General features: G+C 32.5%; 1 protein-coding gene across 2 annotated transcripts in view; it reads right to left on the bottom strand.

Moving 5' to 3' along the window:
• SecS (Sec synthetase) overlaps positions 1-5,208 on the bottom strand; it is a 21,522-nt gene extending 16,314 nt beyond the window's left edge. For both annotated transcript variants that reach the window (XM_027358333.2, XM_027358332.2), the window contains exon 1: positions 5,088-5,208. The gene's annotated coding sequence lies outside the window, so the exon portion shown is untranslated. The remainder of the gene's footprint in view (positions 1-5,087) is intronic.
• Positions 5,209-7,500: the final 2,292 nt, after the last annotated feature.

The raw sequence follows: 7,500 nt of genomic DNA, 5'->3' as shown, positions 1-7,500 counted from the left end.
TGAATAATTAACAGAAATGGTCACATGTATCTATTTGAGTCAACTGTTCGCCTGAAGAGGAACTAGTGAAGAGTTCAAAACATTGCGATTTATTTTAATTTCTTGCAGTTATTTTCATTTTCATTTTTGTATACACGCTACTGTGTTTATGCTTGGGTTCAAACCCTTAATTGTTTGAGGCAGTTGAAAGCCAGTTGTACAGACATGCTTATATGCTGTGTAGGCTGCACTACAGTATATACATTGGCAATGCACCATAGGTACTCATAAAAAAATTAACCCAATCAAAGCTCCACACAACAAGATTACATGTTAAAGATGTTTATATCTAAGGTATGGATGTAGGCCAGAAGAAATTGGAAATTATATTTTTGCAGAGGACAAAAAGGTTGTAGTCACTGTTTGAGAAAGCTACTTTGTTAGCAGATTGTTTTATTTCAAAACAAAGTTTAGAAGATACTGAACTTCCCCCTTCATGTCACCCATTGCCATGCTTTAATTCATTTGCTTTCAGGTCCTCTGAAATCAAGTATCTGTTATCTGAACTAGATGAATATGGTGGAGTAGACCCTAATGGCTTGTTTCCTTTGATTTTAAAAAGACTAAATGTCCAATTAGCTCCTAAATTAGCCGTAATCTTACGCATTTTAGTTCGTAAAGGGTCATTTCCAGATTCCTGGCGCTTTGGTAATGTTACCCCTATTCCCAAGGGCCCACTACAGTCTTCACCTACTGAATATAGGCCTATTTCAATTACACCAATTTTATCCAAGGTTTTTGAACGTTTGCTGGTCAAATGTCTTTCTGTACATTTGAGACCGTTTCTTCCGGAGACTCAGTTTGGTTTTAGAAAGGGATTCGGCTGCAATGATGCACTGCTTATGTTGGTGCATGAAATGCAGTCTGCTTTAGATAAGGGTCATGAGTCAAGACTTGTCTCGCTGGATTTTAGTGCAGCTTTTGACACTGTTAATCACAAGGGTTTAATTTTTAAGTTACAGTCTTTTGGTGTAGGTGGTAAAGTTTTAAGTATCTTAACTGAATTTTTAACTAGTAGCCAGCAGCGTGTTCATGTTGATGGTAGTTTTAGCTTGTATTCTCATGTATCTTCTGGGGTTCCTCAGGGTAGTGTTCTTGGCCCTTTGCTCTTTATCTTGTATACAAGCGAAATGTGGTCTGGCATTACTAATAAAATGCTAGCATATGCTGATGATACTTCTCTCTATGCTGATATTCCTTCTCCAGCAACTAGGCAAATAGTAGCTGACAGTCTCACTGTAGACCTGATGATGATTCAATCGTGGTGCTCTCGGTGGGGCATGAAATTAAATCCTACTAAGTCTAAAGAAATCTCAAACGCAGTTGCCTCAGCATCCAAGTCTGCTGATTAATGGAGTCTTAATCACTTCGATGGATAACTTGAAGCTCTTAGGTGTAACCTTTGATTCAAAGCTTACATTTGAATTGCATATTAGGAATATGGCCCGGGCAATTTCATCAAAGTTAGGCATCATTCGCAAATGCAAGAAAATCTATGAAGATGACAACATTACACGTAGGTGCTTCTTTTCTTTTATTCTGCCTCATTTTGAGTATTGTTCTTCTGTGTGGTTATCTGCTGCAGACTCACACTTAAGACTGCTTGATCGTTCTTTTGATTCTATTAAATTTCTCCTGTCTGACTTAAATTTGGACATTGGACATCGTAGAGTTATTGGGGCTCTTTCAGTTTTATACAAGATTGTAACCGATAATTCACATCCCCTCTATAAGTTTTTACCTGATTTTTATCAACCTGCAAGAATTACCAGAAGTTCTATGACTCTCAATTCAATGACATTTGATGTAAGTCGATCGTCTACAAGTAATTTTTCTAGATGCTTTTTTACTGTTATTTGTAGACTTTGGAATAGATTGCCTTCAGAGATTGTAACTTCTTCGACTCTTGATAAATTTAAAACGTCAGCTAACATGTTTTTCTTACATAATTAGCTGATTTTCTTTTATTCATTCTTTCTTAGCTGTATCTTGACCTGCACTGATACCTTTGGTGGTATAAATCTCAATTTTTTCAGTGTGGCTCATTATATAGCTTAATAGAATAATAATAATAATAATAATAATAATAATAATAATAATAATAATAATAATAATAATAATAATAATAATAATAATAATAATAATAATAATAGTACAAATAAAAAAACTGCAGACTTGAAAAGTAAAACCACAAATAAAGGAAAAAGATCATGGAAAGCACCTCTCATAGCCTAAGACCACTCATTGATTCTGCTCTTTGATGTCGTGGCTACCAAGGTGAACACAATGTTTATCGGGGTGCCCCCCATCAACATTCACTGTGGACAATCACAACAATTAATATCACTGAATAAATCTAGTGACATGGAGTTGCAGAGTTAGTATTTGGTGAGTGCCTCTGTACTGTTAAGAATTACCCCTTTTTGTTGTAGCATCGTTTCGTGTGGAGGCAAAGATAATCATTGTACATATGGTAGGTCATGTGTGTGTCAAGAGATACAAAGCTATAAATTTCACATTAAGAGACATATCAGCTGTATTAAATCTAACACATTGGATATATCTACAGCACTGTTAAGATTTCTTCAGAGGCTAGCTTTACAGCTCTTCTTGTTACACATTCTCATCTCTGTGAGCATGCACAATAAGAAGAGCTGTTCTTGTAGAGGATATAATGTTGCAGTCTTCAGTGCATGAAATAATTTGCAGACACAAAAGGTAATGCCACAAATAAAGGAAAAAGGTCGCAGAAAGCGCTGCTCTCAGTCTAAGTTCACTCAGTGTTCTTGAGTTTCAGCTCTGTCTTGCTGTCCATACAAGGTGAAGACAATGTTTCCCAGGGGATGTTGGGGGGCAGTGCCCCCCATCAACCCTCCCCTATGGTCAGGCATGCCTAATCACAGCAGCTTAGATTGATGAATATATTTTTTGATGTGGAATTGAGGACTTAGCCTAGTCTCTGGGGAGAGCATCCATACTTTAAAGAATTATGAAAACATCAGAGTTGATGTGTTCTCTATTATAATCATACATAATATGAACTACTGAGATATACAAGCCTTCCACATCAGGCCTAGGGCTGCACTGCACACTAGTGGTGGTGTTGTGGTGTGTGTACTTTCTTCTGCACTGCAGCTGGAGTGCATTTGGGTACAAACAACAGTGTAGGGTGCCTATTGTTGATTGTTTTAGTTACAACAATACACGCAGTTCATGCAGAAAAATAAATGGGACATCCAATAATGTTATGCAATGTTACCGGTAGTTCTTTCTTACAATCCATTTCTTCCCTTCAGCACCTTTTTGAAGGATTGCTTTTTCACAACGCAAGATGGAATGGCAAAAGATTGGAAATATTTCTTTGTGAAAGATACGAGTTCAGTGCTGCCGTACGATTGTACATATGCCGCAAAAATAGCCAACAAGCACCATAAAGATAGCCAAACTATTTTGGATTATGGCACTGAATGTCTTGATGAGCATGCACAAGAGGAAGTGCCATAAATCTAGCCTCTGAGTGATCTTTACCATAAATATAGCCACTCTGTTTATATAGCCCTTCTCAAACCCAAGAGCTCAATTCCCCACTGGCTCCTCTGCACATGCGAGTCTAGACAGACTGTGTACACTTATCTACGCATGCACCATAATTCATCATGTGTCGTCTGCACTGCACTGAGTGGTACCCAAAATATAAAGACCACGTGTATACATCATATATTGCAGGATATTATATTGAAATTCTTACAGATAACATTATTAATATACTAATGTATGGGAGTATATATGAATCTATATTTATGCTGGTGTCGCATGAATATAGATTGCTGTAGGCCTATAAGAAGGTAAAACAAATATGACGCATGAAATTGAGAACGTTTTATATACTGATTTATTCCTGTACAGTTAAGCTCATTCACTGCGCAATAACATCATATCCCTAATTAAACAGCGTCCTTAATTCATCTTCCACATAACGGCATTGCCCTCTACTGTGCTTATGTTATTTATTCTTGCTAATATCTAATCACCAGCACTGTGAGAAACATAATAATAATGATCTATAAAAGCTAAATTACATGCAAATCAGGTAAATTGTTCTGTTTATGTATAATCAGTAATTATGAAATGATAGGAACTCATAGTTAAGGTTAACTCTGTCTGCTCTTCTAAAAGGCCATGATGGTCCACTGCTTACAAAAGTTCGCTGGAAACCGATACAGTTTATAATTATCCACCCTTGCAACTCGACCATGATTATTGCATTACTAATATAGTTATTTGATAAAGCTATCTGTAAGAATTTCAATGTAATATCCTGCAATATACGGTATATTCGCGTGGTCTTTATATTTTGGGTACCACTAAGTGCAGTGCAGACGACACATGGTGTATTATGGCGCATGCGCAGATAAGTGTATATGGTCTGTCTACACTCGCATGTCTCCTCTGCTAGAAGGAATGAGGGGAAGGGGATGACAATCTCAATAACTAGACTTCCTACATATACGAATATCAGATTCATTCCACCTTGATCATTTCAAAATACCCCCAAAATTGCAAATCCTTCTGCTGAGTTCCCATCGCCCAAACATCTGTTTGGACTTTTTAAAATTACCTCCTGCTTAAGCGAGCTCTTCATGTCTGCACAAATAGATTGCAGTATCCTTCTGATTTATGGCACTTGCACAGCTGTCATTTCAAGTGTGCAGAGCATATATTTCAAGTGCTGTAAAATTTTCCCACCCGGCCTGGCCAACTATGGAGTCCCAATCTTACGATTTTTCGACAATAAGGCAATAAAATAAGGTGTTTAACAAGAGAATATGATTTTCTTTGAAAGTAACTGTAGGGCTTATATCAAATATTACATAAAATGACACAAAAACACTTAATATATCGTGTATAGGAACATAATAACACTACATGAAAACATATGTCAAACTCACTCAATGGAACAGTAACCCAAACCTGTTCTTATTTCTCGGCTTATTCCAAATATGTCATTACTCCCACATAGTAAAACAGCAAGAAAAATACAAACTTACTCGGTGTATGTCAAAGAATGCGCTTGTCGTCTCCCGTGTAAGTGAATTTCGTTATTTTTTTTTACGGAAATAAAAAACAGCTTCCTCCCGTCCGCAATGCAGGTGAGCGGTTTTAAATCCGGCTTCCGTAGTGGATTTTATTTCTCGTTTTCATTCATGTTTTTCTATTTTATTTATTTTACCGATATAATTCAAATGATAAGAAATTAAGAATCAGTTGTTTGAACTATACCCTGATTTTCTCTGGTCTTTTTATTGTTCGGTATGAATAAATTTATGCAAACGTGTATAATGTACTACATCAAGGTTGCAATGACATAAGGGTTTACTACAGTTCAATAAGCATTCGTGTTCATTCAGAAATATAATCTAATTCTCAAATGATCGTTTTATTCTCTAAAGTGGCCTGATAAATATTTAGAATATCCAGTGATTTAAACCGGACATATACGTTAGATATATCATTATCATGTTCATCATTTAAAGAAAATTTTTTTTTTTCGTTTTTTTTTTTTTCATTTTTTTCAACGACACCAAGGCAATCTGTTCCACATATTGCAATTCTACGAACCATAATTTTTGGTAATGAGATGCAGTGACTCATGCACTTACAGAGGAAAAAAAGTGTAATTTTCCACACCTGGTTCTATAAGTCACCTGCCGGCTTTCTTGGTACTGATAAAAGTTTAAAAATTAATCATTATTACTGCCTGTATCATTGCAATCTTCAGTTAATTTCTAAATAATTCAGTTTATTAGATATCAGTGTATGGATGTAGTTTTATTCGTAATATGAAATCAAATGAAATTGTAAACGTTTCGAAATTAATGTTATCAGGACAAGATATTACACGTGTCAGTTTCTCAATTAATTCTCTAAAAAGTGTTAAATATGATATTAATGTAATGGTGATTATGAGAACCATGACAATAGACGTGAAAATGATAGTGATTATTACAGTAATGATAACAATAATGCTAATGATAACGATGATGATGATTATGATAGTAAAGAGGAGGAGGAGGAGGATGGTGATGATGATGATGATGATGATGATGATGATGATGATGATGATGATGATGATGAGGATGATGATGATGATGATGATGGTGGTGGTGGTGGTGGTGGTGATGATGATGATGATGATGATGATAATGATAATGATAATGATAATAATGATGATGATGATAATAGTAATAGTAACAGTGATAATAATTACAATGATAATGATAATGATACTGATAATAATAATAATGATAATGATAATAATAATAATAGCAATAATAATAATAATAATAATAATAATAATAATAATAATAATAATAATAATAATAATAATAATAATAATAATGATGATGATGATTATAGCAATAATAATGATAATGATTGTAAAAATTATAATGATGATGTAATGACAATAACAGTAATAATGAGAGTAATGATAACAAAAGTAATAAAAGATATCAATAATGATAATAATGATGATGATAACAAAATGGATAAATTAAAATAATGATAATGATAATAATGATCATGATACTTGATATTTCTACCAATGATAACGATAATAATAATGATGATAAAGATAAGAACAATAATGATAATATTAATGATAATGGTGATGATACTAATACTAATAATGATGATAATGATGATGACACTATTGATCATGATGAAATGATAATTGCAGTAATACTGATGATGGTAATAATAATAACAAATAATAGTAATAATGAGGATAATGATAATAATGAAAACTATAATTATGATAACAATAATGATAATGATGATGATCATAATAAAGATAATGATATAAGAAATAATGATTATCATAACAAAATGATAATGATGATAGTAATAGCAACAACAACAATAATAATTATGATAATAATAATAATAATAATAATAATAATAATAATAATAATAATAATAACAATAATGATAATAATAGTAATAGTAACAATGACAATAATATTAATAACGATAACAATAACAACACTGATAGTAATGATAATGACAATAATAATGATAATCAATATAGTGATAATAATGATAATGATAGTAATAGAAATAATAGCCATAATGATATAAATAATAATGATAATAATAATAGTAATGATAATGATGATGATAATAATAATAATGATAATAATAATAATAATAATAATAATAATAATAATAATAATAATAATAATAATAATAATAATAATAATAATAATAATAATAATAATAATGATAATAATAATGATAACAATGATAATAATAATAACAATAATAATAGTAATAACAACAACGATAATAATAATCACAGTATCAACAATGATGATAATGATAATGAAATTAGTAATAATAATATCAGTAATGATAATGATGAGGATAATAATGATAATCAAAATAGTAATGATAATGATA

The sequence above is a fragment of the Penaeus vannamei genome, chromosome 4 (genome assembly GCF_042767895.1).
Source record: "Penaeus vannamei isolate JL-2024 chromosome 4, ASM4276789v1, whole genome shotgun sequence".
NCBI classification, from domain to species: domain Eukaryota; kingdom Metazoa; phylum Arthropoda; class Malacostraca; order Decapoda; family Penaeidae; genus Penaeus; species Penaeus vannamei.
The sequence above is the reverse complement of the archived record's forward strand: the minus strand, read 5'-3'. Positions and strand labels throughout refer to the sequence as shown.